General features: G+C 37.9%; 1 pseudogene; it reads left to right on the forward strand.

The window, feature by feature from the left end:
* Positions 1–10,568: 10,568 nt before the first annotated feature.
* LOC145655512 (cytochrome P450 2K1-like) lies at positions 10,569–18,875 on the forward strand (annotated as a pseudogene).
* Positions 18,876–19,909: the final 1,034 nt, after the last annotated feature.

Genomic DNA, 19,909 nt, shown 5'->3' on the forward strand with positions numbered 1-19,909 from the left:
TAGAACAAGTTATTTTATAAAGGTCCGACTGCACGCGGTGTTGACATTACGGTCAGAGCGCAAACCGACACTGCAAAATAACGATTGCGTGCCTTTTCCTCATATTGGATAGTTAGGACAATTCTTGATTTCTTCGATATCAAAGGTAGACCTAAAATTCTTCTTTGTCTTCCTACGTGTATCTAATTACTTTTGTATGTTTGTATGTATCTATCTATGTATGTATGCATCTGTGTATCTGTAATTATGTATCTGTGTGTGTATGTATGTATCTATCTATCTATCTATCTGTAACTATGTATCTATTTATGTACGTATCTATCTGTATCTATGTATGTATGTATCTATCTGTGTATCTGTGTATCTGTATCTGTAACTGTATCTGTGTATGTATGTAAGTATCTGTACTGTATCTGTGTATGTATGTATCTATCTATCTATCTATCTATCTATCTATCTATCTATCTATCTATCTGCGTATGTATGTACGTACGTATCTGTATGTATGTATGTATCTATGTACGTATGTAACTATGTATCTGTGTATGTATGTATGTATCTATCTATCTATGTACGTATGTATGTTTGTATCTGTATGTATGTATCTATGTATCTGTAACTATGTATCTGTATCTATCTATCTATCTGTAAATATGTATCTGTGTATGATTGTATGTATGTATCCATCTGTAACTATGTATCTGTATGTATGTATATATGTATGTATGTATCTATGTACGTATGTATGTTTGGATGTATCTATGTATGTATGTATGTATGTATGTATGTATCTGTATGTAAGTGTCTATCTATCTATCTGTGTATGTACGTATGTATGTATGCATCTATCTGTATCTATGTGTCTGTATGTATGTATGTATCTATCGCTCTATCTATCTATATCGGTAGGTATGTAACTATATATCTATCTGCAGGTATGTATTGGTAGGTAAGCATCTGTCCATCTGTAGGTATGTATTGGTAGGTATCTATCTCTCTCACTGTAAGTATCTATCTATACATATGTATCAGTAGGTATATATGTATCTATCTGTAGGTATGTATTGGTAGGTATGTATCTGTCTATCCATCTACAGGTATGTATCAGTAAGTATGGATCTAGCTATTTGTCTGCAGGTATGTATCTATAGGTATGTATCTATCCATCTGCAGGTATGCATTGGTAAGTATGTATATGTTTTTATCTATCAGCATGTATGTATCGGTAGGTATGTATCTATCTATCTCTCTATTGATATGTATAGTTATGTATGTATCTGCCTATCCATCTATAGGTATGTATATATGTAATCTATCTGTAAGTATGTATCGGTAGGTATGTATCTATCTATCTCTCTATAGGTATGTGTTGTTTTGTATGTATCTGTCTATCCATCTGCAGGTATGTATTGATAAGTATGTAGCTATGTATTTATGTATCTGCAGGTATGTATCGATAGGTATCTCTAGATAGGTCTATCTCTCTTTAGGTATGTATAGTTGTTTATGTATCTGTCTATCCATCTATAGGTACGTATCGGTAGGTATGTATCTATCTACCTCTCTATTGATACATACATAACCATACATATCTGTCTATCCATCTATAGGTATGTATCGGTAAGTATGTATCTATGTATTTATCTATCTGCACGTATGTATCGGTAGGTGTGTATCTATCTATCTCTCTATAGGTATGTATTGTTATGTATGTATCTGTCTATCCTTCTGCAGGTATGTATTGGTAAGTAGGTGTCTATGTATTTTTCTATCTGCAGGTATGTATCAGTAGGTATGTATCTATCTATCTCTCTTTAGGTATGTATAGTTGTTTATGTATCTGTCTATACATCTATAGGTACGTATCGGTAGGTATGTATCTATCTATCTCTATCTATCTATCTATCTATCTATCTATCTATCTATCTATCTATCTATCTATCTATCTATCTATCTATAGGTATGTATAGTTATGTATATATCTGTCTGTCCATCTGCAGGTATGTATCTATGTATTTATATATCTGCATGTATGTATCGGTAGGTATGTATCTATCTATCTGTCTGTCGGTATGTATAGTTATGTATATATCTGTCTATCCACCTACAGGTATGTATCGGTAAGTATGTATCTATGCATTTATCTATCTGCACGTATGTATCGGTAAGTATGTATCTATCTATCTCTCTTTAGGTATGTATAGTTGTTTATGGATCTGTCTATCCATCTATGGGTATGTAACTGTAGGTATTTATCTATCTCTCTCTCTATACAGGTATGTATAGTTATGTATATATCTCTGTCCATCTGCAGGTATGTATCGGTAAGTGTATATCTATGTATTTATCTATCTGCAGGTATGTATCGATAGGTATGTATCTGTCTGTCTCTCTTTAGGTATGTATAGTTGTTTATGTATTTGTCTATCCATCTATAGGTACGTATCGGTAGGTATGTATCTATCTATCTGTCTATAGGTATGTATAGTTCTGTCTATATCTGTCTGTCCATCTGCAGGTATGTATCTATGTATTTATATATCTGCATGTATGTATCGGTAGGTATGTATCTATCTATCTGTCTGTCGGTATGTATAGTTATGTATATATCTGTCTATCCACCTACAGGTATGTATCGGTAAGTATGTATCTATGCATTTATCTATCTGCACGTATGTATCGGTAAGTATGTATCTATCTATCTCTCTTTAGGTATGTATAGTTGTTTATGGATCTGTCTATCCATCTATGGGTATGTAACTGTAGGTATTTATCTATCTCTCTCTCTATACAGGTATGTATAGTTATGTATATATCTCTGTCCATCTGCAGGTATGTATCGGTAAGTGTATATCTATGTATTTATCTATCTGCAGGTATGTATCGATAGGTATGTATCTGTCTGTCTCTCTTTAGGTATGTATAGTTGTTTATGTATTTGTCTATCCATCTATAGGTACGTATCGGTAGGTATGTATCTATCTATCTGTCTATAGGTATGTATAGTTCTGTCTATATCTGTCTGTCCATCTGCAGGTATGTATCGGTAAGTGTATATATTTATCTGTCTGCAGTTATGTATCGCTAGGTATGTATCTATGTATTTATCTATCTGCATGTAGGTATCGGTAGGTATGTATCTATATATCTCTCTGTAGGTATGTATAGTTATGTATGTATCCGCAGGTACGTATCGGTAGGTATGTATCTATCTATCTGTCTATAGTTATGTATTGTTATGTATGTATCTGTCTGGCCACCTACAGGTATGTATCGGTAAGTATGTATCTATGTATTTATCTATCTGCACGTATGTATCGGTAGGTATGTATCTATCTATCTCTCTATAGGTATGTATAGTTATGTATGTATCTGTCTTTCCATCTGCAGGTATGTATCGGTAAGTGTATATCTATGTGTTTATCTGTCTGCAGGTATGTATCGCTAGGTATGTATCTATCTATCTCTCTATAGGTATGTATTGTTATGTAGGTATCTGTCTATCCATCTGCAGGTATGTATTGGTAAGTAGGTGTCTATGTATTTTTCTATCTGCAGGTATGTATCGATAGGTATGTATATGTCGCTCTCTCTTTAGGTATGTATAGTTGTTTATGTATCTGTCTATACATCTATAGGTACATATCTGTAGGTATTTATCTCTCTCTCTCTCTATAGGTATGTATAGTTATGTATGAATCTGTCTGTCCATCTGCAGGCATGTATCAGTAAGTATGTATCTATGTATTTATCTATCTGCAGGTATGTATCGGTAAGTATGTATCTCTATCTCTCTTTAGGTATGTATAGTTGTTTATGTATCTGTCTTTCCATCTATGGGTATGTAATTGTAGGTATTTATCTATCTCTCTCTCTCTCTACAGGTATGTATAGTTATGTATGATTCTGTCTGTCCATCTGCACGCATGTATCGCTACGTATGTATCTATTTCTCTATCTGCATGTATGTATCGGTAGGTATGTATCTGTCTATCTCTCTATAGGTATGTATTGTTATGTATGTATCGGTAGATATGTATCTATCTATCTGTCTATAGGTATGTATAGTTATGTATATATCTCTGTCCATCTGCAGGTATGTATCGGTAAGTGTATATCTATGTATTTATCTATCTGCAGGTATGTATCGATAGGTATGTATCTGTCTGTCTCTCTTTAGGTATGTATAGTTGTTTATGTATTTGTCTATCCATCTATAGGTACGTATCGGTAGGTATGTATCTATCTATCTGTCTATAGGTATGTATAGTTCTGTCTATATCTGTCTGTCCATCTGCAGGTATGTATCGGTAAGTGTATATATTTATCTGTCTGCAGTTATGTATCGCTAGGTATGTATCTATGTATTTATCTATCTGCATGTAGGTATCGGTAGGTATGTATCTATATATCTCTCTGTAGGTATGTATAGTTATGTATGTATCCGCAGGTACGTATCGGTAGGTATGTATCTATCTATCTGTCTATAGTTATGTATTGTTATGTATGTATCTGTCTGGCCACCTACAGGTATGTATCGGTAAGTATGTATCTATGTATTTATCTATCTGCACGTATGTATCGGTAGGTATGTATCTATCTATCTCTCTATAGGTATGTATAGTTATGTATGTATCTGTCTTTCCATCTGCAGGTATGTATCGGTAAGTGTATATCTATGTGTTTATCTGTCTGCAGGTATGTATCGCTAGGTATGTATCTATCTATCTCTCTATAGGTATGTATTGTTATGTAGGTATCTGTCTATCCATCTGCAGGTATGTATTGGTAAGTAGGTGTCTATGTATTTTTCTATCTGCAGGTATGTATCGATAGGTATGTATATGTCGCTCTCTCTTTAGGTATGTATAGTTGTTTATGTATCTGTCTATACATCTATAGGTACATATCTGTAGGTATTTATCTCTCTCTCTCTCTATAGGTATGTATAGTTATGTATGAATCTGTCTGTCCATCTGCAGGCATGTATCAGTAAGTATGTATCTATGTATTTATCTATCTGCAGGTATGTATCGGTAAGTATGTATCTCTATCTCTCTTTAGGTATGTATAGTTGTTTATGTATCTGTCTTTCCATCTATGGGTATGTAATTGTAGGTATTTATCTATCTCTCTCTCTCTCTACAGGTATGTATAGTTATGTATGATTCTGTCTGTCCATCTGCACGCATGTATCGCTACGTATGTATCTATTTCTCTATCTGCATGTATGTATCGGTAGGTATGTATCTGTCTATCTCTCTATAGGTATGTATTGTTATGTATGTATCGGTAGATATGTATCTATCTATCTGTCTATAGGTATGTATAGTTATGTATATATCTGTCTGTCCATCTGCACGTATGTATCGGTAAGTGTATATCTATATATCTATCTGCAGGTATGTATCGACAGGTATATATCTGTCTGTCTCTTTAGGTATGTATAGTTGTTTATGTATCTGTCTGTCCATCTATACGTACGTACGTATCTGTAGGTATTTATCTATCTCTCTCTCTATAGGTATGTATAGTTATGTATGAATCTGTCTGTCCATCTGCAGGCATGTATCAGTAAGTATGTATCTATGTATTTATCTATCTGCAGGTATGTATCGGTAGGTATGTATCTGTCTATCTCTCTATAGGTATGTATTGTTATGTATGTATCCGCAGGTACGTATCGGTAGTTATATATCTATCTATCTGTCTGTAGGTATGTATAGTTTTGTATGTATCTGTCTATCCACCTACAGGTATGTATCGGTAAGTATGTATCTATGTATTTATCTAAAGGTATGTATTGTAATGCATGTATCTGTCTATCCATCTACAGGTATGTATCGGTAAGTATGTATCTATGTATTATCTGTCTGCATGTATGTATCTGTAGGTATTTATCTATCTCTCTCTCTATAGGTATGTATAGCTATGTATGAATCTGTCTATCCATCTGCAGGTCTGTATTGGTAAGTATGTATCTATGTATTTATCTATCTTCATGTATGTATCTATCTATCTCTCTTTAGGTATGTATAGTTATTTATGTATCTGTATAGACAAATAGATAGATACATACCTACCGATACGTACCTATAGATAGATATCTATAGGTACGTATCGGTAGGTATGTATCTATCTATTTGTCTATAGGTATGTATAGTTATGTATGTATTTGTCTATCCATCTACAGGTATGTATCAGAAAGTATGTATCTATGTATTTATCTATCTGCACGTATGTATTGGTAGGTATGTACCTATCTATCTCTCTCTATAGTTATGTATTGTTATGTATGTATATGTCTATCCATCTGCAGGTATGTATCTATGTTTTTATCTATCTGCAGGTATGTATTGATAGGTATGTATCTATCTATCGCTCTTTAGGTATGTATAGTTGTTTATGTATCTGTCTATCCATCTATAGGTACGTATCGGTAGGTATGTGTCTATCTATCTATCTATAGGTATGTATATTTATGTATGTATCTGTCCATCCATCTGCAGGTATTTATCGGTAGGTTTGTGTCTATCTGTCTCTCTGTAGGTATATATATTTATGTATCTATCCATAGTCCATGCCACAGGGATCTAGAGCCACTCTGCTGGAACTGTGACTCTAGTTTCCTCCCATAGCGCTGATTCAGCTCTCTCACCGCCCTGTGCTTTCCGTATGCCACAGACTTGTACTTGTTCATGTTCCTGATGAGCCCCACGTTGTAGGCAGTAGTGTGAGAGTTCAGAGGCTTGCAGATGGTTTTTTTCTCACCCTGGTTGGGAAATGTCTTTATGGTGGCTCTTGGAATCATTTCGTCCACCAGTTTTCCAATAAACCCTCCTACTGCCTCCGTAAACTCGGTTAGGCACCATCAGCAGGTTTAGGGACCATCAGTAGGGTTAGGGACCCTCAACAGGGTTAGACACCATCAGTAGTGGGGTTTCTGTCCACAAAGTTTTTGCAGAATTGGAAAAAGCCCAAACACCCAAATATCACAAAAAGATTTTTACGCTAGGATGAGATGGAAAAGTCAGAATATTGCTAAAGTCAAAATGTGAAAAAGAGTTATGGAAAAAGGTTTTTTGAATAAACAATGATGTATCAAGCCAAAAAACTGAGCCATTTTGCTTGTTGAAATGCCAGCCCAAATCACGGTAGCCTATGTCATTTATACAGGGAGTGGGAGGTAAATCAGGAGTATGTAAAAATGATAGCTGAGTTGTAGAAGTATATTCATTTTTATCCCAGAGATGTTCTCAGTGAGCTCCACCTATATAAATCATCTCAATTTTTTGCAGCAAGGTGTGAAAATTGTCCATTGCCATCACTGATAAAGAAGAAAGAATCAAACCCCGGGTATTTAAATGAATCATTAACAGGAAATAAGGAGGGTAGTTGAATTGAACTGGCCATGTTGTTCAAAGATGTAAGAGCTGACCAGTTGGAAAAGTTGGACCAGTTAATCTCGTATCCTGAAAAGGACCTAAATGTGTCAAACAACTGCAGAAGGTGCACACTAACTCTCTAACTCTCCCCCTCTGTGATTTCTAGGTGTTTGCCATCAGCATGTACCTGAATGTCAACCTCAAAATTAAATTTATTTATTAATACAAATTTTTATTACTACTTCTTTTCCCACCAATTGCTTTACATCAGACACTGGACAAGTAATTTAAACCAATCATGATTAGACATTGAGGAGCTTAATTCAAGAAGTAGGCATCAATAGCATTCCATTCATAAACAAAATTATTAAAAAATTGAAATGTTATGAATACAATACAATAAGTACTACCTTGAATACTTGGTAGATTTCAAACAAAATTCTTAATTGCATCTATTCTCCCTATGATCAAACTTTATGGAACAATCCCATGTTTTTAATCAATAACAAACCCTTTGTATTTTGCACATGGAGGCAGAGAGGTATAATCAGCCGGGCACAGTTATTCTCTGGTATTTTCTTTGACGTCAGAAAAATACAACATACCAGATAACTGTCACTTTCAATTTGTACAAAGATGTTTTAAAGAAAACAGTCAATATCAGACACTTTTGTAACCATACTCCCCCTAGCCATATATATAACTACACTAAATTAAACCTCAGAAAATGTTAACACAAATACATAAACTCATAGCATCAAATAAATACAATATCTCACTCCTAGTTGAAAAATTGACCTCAGATATAAAAGAGGTGCTATCTCATCAGCTCTGACCCTACTGATGGTCCCTAACCCTGCTGTTACAGGCTTTGCTGAGCCTGCCCACCATTTAGTAGCGTTCCTGCTTGTTTTTAATTTTATTTTATTTTCATTTATTTTCTTTTGCTTCTATTTGAAGCTGCTTTGTTTTCTTTGTGTGTTTCATTAATAAATCGTCACTTAATGAGTACTGTTAATCGCGCCTTGTTCCTGATGATGTCACATTCAGCTTTTGTCCTTTCAGCGTCACTCTAGCATCTCCCACCATTCAGTGCAACCTGTTCCACATTCCAGGTCCATCAGCTCTGTGAATTTGCACCCATGTTTTGCCCCACAATCCCTTTACAACATCTTACTGCTGTTTGCACATTATACTGAGTCTACTGGATAAAGGCTGATATTAGTAAAAAATATTGTGATATTGTCGTTCCTAAATCCCCAGTCAGCTAGTTGTAAAACTGAACCTTCAAATATAAAATCCTGTAGAGGTCTGCATACAAACAATGACGTATGTGACATCACTAATGAAAATTGAAAAATAAAATCAATGTCCCCCTAAAGTGCAGCCAAAGAATACTGGCCAGGGCATTAAAAAAATAAAATAAATAAAATGACATTTTTAGACTACTTTCAAGTTATTCTAACAAAATGGGGCTACTTCACATTAATTATGTAGTAAATGGTGACTTGTCATTTCTATCGTAACACTACACCTGCTGACCTGCTGGTTGGTTGAATGCAAGGAGAGTGACTGAACACACACAAGCAGAAGAACCAGGAGGTGTAGGATGGAGAGACACATGGAGGATGTTGTAAGGAAAAATAGGACCCAAAGATGTAGTTTTTAAAGTTTATCACTCTTTTACCATCATCATATACAAACTTAGAAGACAGATACTGCTCATTTTGGAGAACAGATTAAGTGACTATTTTTGCAGTGTAGACGTCACAACGTGTGGTTCTAGTACTACCACTGTGAACTACTCTGACAGCTAATTACTAAATGTGTCTAGAAATGCACATTTCACACCAAAAAACTCTTAATAACTTTGTTTATGTCTAAATCATTGAATGATAAAGAAAATTAGTCAAATCCATGAAGTTCCCCTTTAACTTTAGGAGCATGCTCATAGCTAGCTATGAGGTCACTGAGGTCCACACCTTGGTCATTTTCAGAGCTAAAAATTAAATTTTACCGAGAAGAGTGCATTCTTAACTTGGTTTAGACCTGTTATTTAGTGCCAGCTATGTGTGCGAGAACACAGCAGCCCCTGATGGCATCAGCACCTCCACTGACAGAATTCTAATTGACATACATTGACAGCAACACTGCAACAGGTGGCTTGTGTGAACTGGCAGACAGCGTAGCATTTAGTAAGACCAAGCAATGATTCATTAGACCATTATCTACAAGAAACATTCAGAACAGTACCCTGTGTAATATGGAACAGTAACAGTATAATATGTGTACTCTGGCTATGAAGACAAGCCTATTTTTTGCATATTAGTAGGTTAGCTAATGTTTCATAAATTGTTACTGATTAAAAAACAGCTTATAAAAGGAAAGGGTTAAGGTAGTAAAATGACAAGAAGGCTACAAAATAATTGTTTTACAACAATGGCTAAGTAAGGCCTCGCTGTAAATGTCTCCTTTTACATCTGCCTCATCTAGGAAATGATGCAATTGTTCATGATAGTCACAGATACGTGACTCACATGGTAGAAATATTTACAAAGTGGAAGTGATATTAATTAAACACTGGAATAGTTTTCATAATGTTCATTTTTCTACTTTTTACAATAATGTTTGCATGGAACGTAGGTGTGAGCTAACAGTAGCTAGTTTACGGAGAAGATAGCTAGCTAGTTGGTATATAGCATTTTTTACAACAGCTATTGTCACAAATATAGTGTTATGATCACCTCAATAAATTGGCAATCAAAAATGATAAGATTACTTGGGGCACCTGTAAGGTGCGGCGGCCCGAGTGCCGTAGGGCGAGGGGCAGGATGCACAGACTCTACCGACTGGGACGAACATTTATTAACAAACGACACAATGGCACGCTTATCACAAACAAGGAACATGAAATGGTTAAAGTTAAACAAACACGATACACAAGAATACATCTAACAAACACATTACATTCAGACATTACGCCAACAATAACCAACATCCTGCACACTTTAACACGCGTTTATATACATTAAGGTGCAGGTGTATATACGAGGTGCAGGTGTGGTTACAGACAAGACAGTCCTCCCACTGCACATGGCGGGTCGAACCACGTGAATCGCGGGAGGCGAGCGTTCCGTGACAGAACCCCCTCCCAAGGGGCGCGGATCCCGACGCATCCGTCCAATGAACGTGAACCTCCAGGTACCGTGTACACGTACACACAAACACAGCATGGCAGTGCCCGGCGCCCAGGCGGGCCAGGTGCCGCCAGCAAGAGAGACCTCGCGGGGAGAGAGAGAAAGGCAGCTTCCCTGCCTCTCTCGGGGCAGTCCGGTACACTCCACCACACGTTGCGCCTGTAAACACAAAAGGCGCAAACAGAAACACACAATAGCACCAACACACAAACACAAGGCGCTGTGACGTGGCGCCCGCCGTCCCCGCAGGCTCCTTGACGTGTCCGAGGCCTCAGCGGACACGCGGGGGTGCACGTCCGCCCCGGTTCCAGACATCCCTAAACGGTCCTCCTCTTTCCCGCCGCTCTAAGAGCGTCCCAGAGGCGGGTTGCCTCTGAGGCTTTGGGCAGACCTTTCCAGTTTCGCTGGCGAGTCAGCTGAGGAGAAGGGTCTTGGGAGATCCCGCTGGCTCCACGCAACCGCCCTCTTTCTGGTGGTTGTGGTGCCCCTCGGTCCTCCCTGGCCCGGGCTCAACCGCCTGAGGCCCCCCCCAAGAAATTCCTGGGGCTGTTCCCCTCTACCTCCGGAGAAGACGCAGACAACGGTCCTCTCCCCAATATCCTGGGATCCAGGCAGAGGTGCAGAGGATGTTCATGCACCCCCCGCTAGGAATTACTTTTTTTGTCGAGGGAGAGTGCGTGCTGTAGCGGTTGGTTATTCTGTAACGTGTGCTGTAACATAGTCAATGTTCACTGTATTAGTGTTCACCGTATGTGTTTAATGTTAATCGTTTCTTGTTTGTATCAGTCGTGAGTGATTCTTGTGAGTGCCGTTAGTGTTTCATGTTAAATGTGAATAAATGTTCGTCCCAGTCGGAGGAGTCTGTGCGTCCTGCCGCTCCCCCTACGGCACTCGGGCCACCGCACGTTACCGCACCACTCTGATTAGCAGGGAAAATTAATGAATTAATTATTATTTAAGGACTATGTTAAATCAGTCTTGACTCATAAAGTCACAAGTTCAACAATGTGATTATTACTTCTGAAACCCTAACTAAATAAATAAATATGGCAGTGTCTTTACTTAAAATTCAAAAAAATCCATCAACCCATTGTATAGAGTACATTGTATTAACAGAAAACTTTTTATCCATCCAATTTGTGTTTGCAGATGTCAAAACAATATGGATCCATATTCACTGTGTATTTTGGTCCAAAGAAAGTAGTTGTCCTGACAGGATATCAAACTGTCAAACAAGCACTGGTGAATCATGCAGAAGAATTTGGAGACAAGAGACATCAGTCCCATATTCTATGACTTCAGCCAAGGATTCAGAAAACCTTATTCAGCCAATTTAGATGATGGAATGTGTGTGTGAGTTGATCATGGTACTATTTAAATTTTAATTAGGTAAATTATTTGTTTTTCATTCATTATTTATTTACTTTTTTGTTTTGATTTTTTTCAGAATAGATGGTGACTAGACTTCAGAAGAGTCCTAATAAGGAGCCTCCTGCTATTGAATATATTAGCCCAGGGTAATCTGTAGATAAACTACACCCTGTATGTTAATAGTGACTATGTGGAAATGTTCAAGTAGTGGTGTGCTGCCAAGAACTAATACTAAGGACTAACTGTTTCACATCCTGTTTAAGAGCCTTATAGGAGGGTAGAAACTGTTCATCAGCACAGAATGAGGTAGACTTCAGGAAACTAACTAGGAAGTAACAGAGACAATGACAGCAACAGCAACACCAAATCTAAACACAACTGGCAAACCAAAATAACCGACAAACTGGAAAGCAAAACAGGGCTTAAATAACCAAGACTGATGAAGATCCAGATAAACATTACCAGACACGGGTGAACATAATTACAGCTGGGGATACAGGCTCGGGGGTGGAACAGAACGAAACCAAAACAAGAGCTTGACAAAACCGAGCCAAGTATACCAGGGACAGAAACCAAACCAAGCACGTAAATATGTCGCCGTGGGAACTGCGATGCCTGTGACACACAGTGAGCAGGCTGTGTGCTGGGTGGCTACTGTCTAGCTGCATCATTTTCATTTTCCTCAAGCAGCAGGACTGATGGCTATCCTGTAAGGCTGGAGGTTTGTGGCCTATGATGGATTCTGCAGTCCTCACTACTCTCTGGAGGACCTTCAGTCACTTGCAGTGCAGCTGCAGTACCAGACAGTGATGCAACCTGTGGGTTTGCTCTCTGTTTTAGATCTATAAAAGGTGGTGAAAATGTCAGGCGGCAGGCCAAACCTCCTGAACCTTCACAGAAAGAAGAGGTGCTGTTGGGCTGATCTCACCAGTGTGTTGGTGTGGTTGAACCAGGTGAGGTCATCTGTGAGGTGTATACCGAAAAACTCAACCGACTCTTTCCCCTTGGGATACGTTGATGTATAGGCGAGAGTGACCACCCAAATGCAGCTTCCTGTAGTCCACAATCATCTCCTTCATTTTACTGACATTGAGCTGGAGGATGTTGTCGTAGCAACACTTTGATAGAGCACTAACCTTGTCTCTGTAGGTTGACTTGTCTCCCCTTGTGATGAGGCCTAGGATGGTTGTGCTATCAGCAAACTTGAAGATGATGTTAGATGTGTGTTTGGCTACACAGTCATGTGTAAATGGGGAGTACAGGAGGGGGCTGAGCACACAACCCTGTGGAGCCCCTGTGCTCAGAGTCAGTGTTGAAGAGAAGCTGTTTTCTACTTTCCCCACCTTGGGTCTGCATATCAGGTAGTCCAGTATCCAATTGTGGACCAGGTACCTTGCGTGGGTTAACTGCCTTAAAGGATCTGACCTCCTCAGACACAAAGCTCTCCTGATCTACTGGGAGTTTTGCAGCAAGGGGGATGTTTTCCTCAAACCGAGCATAATGAGCATTTAGCTTCTCTGCAAGTGAGGAGGTCAACCCCCCTATCACAGTACCAACTTCCTTTGTAGTCAGTGATCATGCAAAGTCTATTCCACATATGTCTGAGAATTCATTGATGTTAGTGCCAGCTGTGTCACAAAATATCCACCAGTCTGTGGTTTCAAAGCAGTCCTGAAGTGTGAAGGTGGCCTCTGCACTCCATTGATAGACTGATCAGAAAACCTTTTTTCCTGTTTGAGTTTTGTCTGTATGCAGGCAGGATAAGGATGGAGGTGTGATCAGATTTTCCAAAAGAAGGGCAGGGGAGGTGTTTATATCCTGAAGGAGAAGTCACCCAGAGTGACACCAACAAGGGAAACATTAATAAAACAAGATTCATGGTGAAAGAGCATGACTAAAGTGTAAGAGAAGAATTAGGAGAAAAGGGGAAACCGTTGTGAAACAGCCAGAGGGAAGCCAGGCCAGCAATGTTCTTCATAAAAGGCCATTTTCTGAAGACAATTATTATTTTATGTTATTTTCCTTATTAATCATGGTTATAATTTGGTTTTGCACTGGAATAGATCATAAGCAGTTTCCCAATGTGTGTTTCATCATGAATACCTGTTTTATATAAATATTGTAAAAACATGCAGTTGTCTCACAGTTAAGATGAAAAACCATTCTGCATTTTGTGTTTACATTTACATTTATGGCATTTCGCTGACATTTAGCTGTTTAACAACAAAGGTTTAATGATTTCTGTTTATGATCAAGGAATTCTGTTTTCTAATGGTGAGAACTGGAAAGAGATGAGGCGCTTTGCCCTTAGCACCCTGCAGGACTTTGGGCAGGGCAAGAGAGGGAGTGAAGAGAGAATCATAGAAGAGATGTGGAATTTGAGGGAAGTGGTGGAGAACTTTAAGGGTAAGAGACATAAGTATATATTTTCTATTTTACTCTTACCAGAAGTAACTATTTTTTGTAGTTGAGCCAAAAATGTAATTATCCAAATTATCCATAATGTAATTATCCATTTATCCAAAATGTAATATATGGGAACATTTAACATCCTGTTATTGGTTATTGTATAAATGCCTCAAATATCACCTCAGCCATTGTATATGGAAGCAGGTTTGAATACAGTGATCCTCGGTTCCAAAACATGGTAAACCGAAGCAATGAGAATATCAGGATCACTGGTTCAGCTTCTATACAGGTACCCTGCTATGTTTTTGAATAAGCAAGAGACACAAAGATAGGATGATGTATGGATAAATGTAGGAGGCACATAACAAAATGTTAATCTGTGTGTTTGTAGCTTTACAATATGTTCCCCTGGCTTCGGCTCTGGCTAAAGGACTGGAAAATTATCATGGCAAACTGTGAAAAAACTCTGAAGGATATAATGCAGCTTGTGCACAGCCTCCAGGAGACCCTGAACCCTCAGGAGTGCAGAGGCTTTATTGACTGTTTTCTAGCATGCAAACAAAACGTGGTATGTCCTTCTTGTGCTGTATACAGAAATGCTTAATGTGTCAAGTTTTATCTTGTACATAGTGCATATACAACCACTCATATTTTGGAGTATCCATATGACCTCTGTAGTGGTATGAACTCCTAATTTATAATTCTGCACTCATCAAATTTGTTATAGTTATAGTAAATTAATGGGGCACCATCGCATATGGAAATATTTTAATCAGTCTCAACTGGAAGTCGCAAGTTGTCTAACTCGTGATCATCCACCACAGGTTAGAAATGCCACCAGTGAAGCCACAAACTTGACAGCTAATGGAACGTTGAACTAATCAGCAATCGCATAGTGTATAATACATTGAAGAATAGAGGGAATAAAGAGAGAAACCAGATAAAACAAATGAGAATATTTGTTTAGAAAACAAAAGTAATCTACAGGACTAACTAGAAGACGACTCAATCTGACCTTTAATCAATAGGCAACTTAAGTTAATTTATATAGCACTTTTCATATACTGTGGCAATTCAAAGTGCTTCAGTAGCACTATCTGGCTGCCAAATGGTGAAACAGAAAACTCTCGTTTGCATCTCAGTGGGAGATTTTGAGTTTGATCAACAATCGATAGGATGTTTAGCAACTAATCACCAATTCTAAAGGAATTAATGTATTGATTCATATAGGTAATATCATTTTTAAAAACAGACAGGATAAATGAGAATAAAGGTCATACAGGGATCCCTAATAACTGACAGCATTACCTAGAGAACTACTAGATGTGAAGTTTAATTGCTAGTACTACAGTAAGTGGAAGCAGTAGTGGAAAGACTAACAAAATTAACATGTTTTGCTTAATTGACTATACTTGCACAAGGAGCTCTATGAGTGTGGGAAGCCTGATTGTCACACTGTGTAAAGGAATTCCCTGTTCGCTATGTCACAAGAATGACAACATCAAAGTTGGCTTTCAAAAGGCCGTTATCACTTCTTATTATGGGGCATTTGGACAGTTCCAGCAGCCTGGAACATTGTCCATGTGTGCGTGATGCTCTGTGTGGGACAAAAACAAGCACACAAAAATCACACAATTCACAATACAGATAGGGGCAATATTCATGGGAGACAGGAATGTCTTTCCCTTGCTCCAAAGCAAGTTCAGTCATGAACTGTCAAACACCTGTTTCAAGCTTGGTATACACCTCTTTAACTGGTGTTTAAACATTGATAATAGCAGTATTTATACACATTGCGTTTACAATTGGCAGAGTGTCCTTGATTGACTCTCTTAATTCAGTGGAAAGTTAAATGTAACACTGTTCAGATTGCAGAAAATAAAATTAAAAATAACACAAATGTACGATGAATGTGAAGACCCACTGTGCTGCAAATGAAACGTGATGCAAATTCAAAAAACGCATGCAACTTCAGAAACCCTGCAAATAACAGCTACAACACGACGGACATGTTTCTGAGGACACGGAGAGGGAATGGACTCCTATGAGACCAGTGGTGACCGAGTAGCTAATGAAAAATATTTATATTTGTGATTACCATGGTTATATCGTTTGTTATGGATTATGTTGATACAGAATGAACAACTGATCTATTCATGCTCAGCAGTTTTGCATATTTAATTCTGCTAGGTTGTAATGCAGCTTTAAAGAACGCTGATGAAAAAAAAAATCCCATTTAACGCGACTATGTTTCTGGCTTAATACGTAGTTAGTTAGCTAGCTAGCTAGCTACCTTCAGAGTGTGTTACTAATTTACAGGATACACTATGTTTTTGTTCAGGTTTGATAGTTTAACTGGTCTGCTACAGTGACCATCTTGTCAATTGTCTTATTCTTACTAGTTAATCTCAAGTGTGTTGTTTTTACATACATACAAAATATGGTTTGAAATCAATAACGCTCTAAAAGTAGGTATATGGACAGAAACCTAGTTGTATTCGACAGAATCTCTTTAGGCTGAACTGGAGTTTAAAATAGTAACACACTCTGAATGCATCTAGCTAGTTATTAACTGGCAGGATCAGGTTTATATTTCTGTTAGTTGGGATTTTGTTTTATCAGTGTTCTTTAAGGCTGCATTCTTTACAACCAAACATGTGCAAGAATGCAAAGCACAAATAGGCCAATTGTTCATTCTGTACCACCAGTGACAAAACTTTGGAAATCACAAATATAAATTACTTTTCACTGGCTGTTTGGTTGAATAACCCCTTTTTGTGTCCCCCTGAAACAACACTTTCATTGTGTTGTGACTGGATTTGTAGCATTTCTGAAGTTGCATGTGTTTTTTGAATTTGCACTGCATTTCTGAAATGTAGCATATGTTGTCATTTTGAATAAAATGTTTTTGGAATTTGTATAACATTCATGAATTTGCATTGCATTTCTGAAATGTAGCACATGTGTTTTGATGAATGTGTTTAATGTAGTTGCAGCATGTTGGGTCTTCCTGGCCACCATACAAATGAACATGGATGAAACAATGGCTTAAGTTGGCAAGCATAAATGGAACCTTATGATTTTAAGCTTCTTTATAGGTTTTAGCACAGCAAAACTGGTTCCTTAAAAATATAAATAAAATGGGACTTCTTAAGAAAACCTTTTCATGCTTGTTGAATTGGTTCACTGTTAGGCCAGCTGATTAGGCTTGGTATGGAAAAAGCCAGTGGTTTGATGGTTTTCAAACATCTCTCTATATGATCCCTGGTATTACTCAGTTGTACTCTGATGGAAGAAAGTGGTCTCTTATGTTGGCTGACTAATTGATCCCTTCTGATTATTGGTTAGGAGGCTGGAAAAAAGAACTCATTGTTCCATGCACAGAATCTCCTTCAAACTGTTTCCAACCTGTTTGCTGCTGGTACTGAGACAACCAGCACAACGCTCCACTGGGGCATTCTGCTTAATGGCCAAGTACCCCCACATACAAGGTAAGAATTCCAACTGCAATGTGAATATCCAGTGTCCAAGACATTTCTCCAATGAGGAAGACAAAGAGGTGCTTGATGGTGTTTGAGGGTTTACCATGGTTGCTTCTTGTATTTGTTTATATTGTAATATTGAAAGAGTTGATTGCTTTTGTCTTCTTAAAAACACGAGACAATATCTTCTGTTGTGCTCCAGATCAGGTACAACAGGAGATTGACAGGGTGGTTGGAGGCCGCCAGCCAGTGCTGGATGACCACAAGAACCTGCCTTACACAGATGCAGTCATCCATGAGACACAGAGACTGGCAGACATAGTACCCATGAGTCTCCCTCACACCACTACCTGTGATATTAACTTCCAAGGCTTCTTCATCAAGAAGGTCAGGCTGTTAGATTAACTGAGAAGAGTCTAAAAGCAATACAACAAAAGCATGCATAGGATAAAATTATTAAATGTACGTAGGAGACTGAGAGCTGAAACTGGCTGGTTTATAAATATAACAAAGACATGACAAAATGGCTGCGTAAATTTAAATTTTGCACTGTTGTCATACCAGAGAAAGCTGTCACTAGCTTCCTGCTTAAGCTAAAACTGTGATTCTTTGCAGGGAACCTGTGTATTTGCTCTTTTGACATCCGTGTTGAAGGATGAGAATGAGTGGGAGAGCCCTTACACTTTTAATCCAGGACACTTCCTCGATGAGTAGGGACACTTCATTAAGAGAGATGCCTTCATGCCCTTCTGTGGAGGTGCACTGAAATCATTTTCTGTCATTGATCTGGTGCTCCAGATTTCATGTTGTACTTTAAATGTCTGTCTGTGTGTCTGTTAAGGGCGTAGGGTGTGTCTGGGAGAGAGTCTGGCCAGGATGGAGCTGTTCCTCTTCTTCGCCACTCTTCTGCAGCACTTTCGTTTCACTCCTCCACCTGGCGTGTCTGAGGAACAGTTGGACCTCATGCCAGCTGTGGGCTTCACGTTGACCCCTCTCCCCATAAGCTCAGCGCAGTAAACTACTTGGCATAATCCATTCACTTTTAACATGTAAGGGAAGTATTTACATTCAAGGTTGGAATAATATTGGCAAAATACTATTTAAAAATTCACAGGCACTGGTGCAACCTGGATTTCAAAGTTCATCACACGTGACCAACACATTCACATGTAACTCACTTATCTGCCCCAACACTTGGCACCTAAAATTAAACCCTCATCATTCATATTGCTGAGTAACATTCAGTTTTATAATAAATGTATGATTTCTTATATGTGAATGAACCTTAATAATTTACAGTAAATATTAACAGTGCTTTTAGTTTTTCATGCCAAGTCAAGTTCATAGTCATCCCTCAGTATAATTCGTATATACATTATTACAAATGTTTCATCTGACAGTAGTGTGACACATATGAACAACATGGGAAGTCTGCCTCTGTTTTGCCATAATCTTCAAATAAAGTCTAATATTTCTACTGCACAAGGTATGATGCATTTCACTGTAAACACTCTCATCATCTGGAAACATTTGATAGAAATTGTTGCATCTTGTCCTCCCTAAGATGATCAAGTTTTTTGTTAGTGGATTGAAATAGTAGCAATGTATGTTTTAAATTTGTCAAAATACCTTTAACCAGGGCACCATGCTAAATGTAGGGAAATATGTTAATTATAATTGAAGTGTAATTACTTTAAAAAAAGCTTTATATTAATTCAGTCTCACTCAGGTTATGGTTAGTCAGAGTCCTAATCACGTATGCAGGGATTATAAAAATGAAAGTGAATCCTGCATTATATGGTAAATTAAATGTTAATAAACATATATAGTAAATAAACAGGGCTTGAGTATATGGAACCAACTAAAATGAAGCTATAGGTATAGTAATTGTTGTAGAAAAACCACAAATAACATTTGCAGATGCTTCTATCCAAAGCAACTTACAATTATGACTGAGTACAACTTGAGCAACTGAAGGTTAAGGGTCTTGCTCAGGGGCCCATCAGTGGCAACCTGGCAGCAGTGGTGCTTGAAACCACAATCTTCTGATTACAAGTCAACTACC

This window comes from Electrophorus electricus, unplaced genomic scaffold (assembly GCF_041902795.1).
Source record: "Electrophorus electricus isolate QZ-2024a unplaced genomic scaffold, ASM4190279v1 Scaffold27, whole genome shotgun sequence".
In the NCBI taxonomy this organism is placed as follows: Eukaryota; Metazoa; Chordata; class Actinopteri; order Gymnotiformes; family Gymnotidae; genus Electrophorus; species Electrophorus electricus.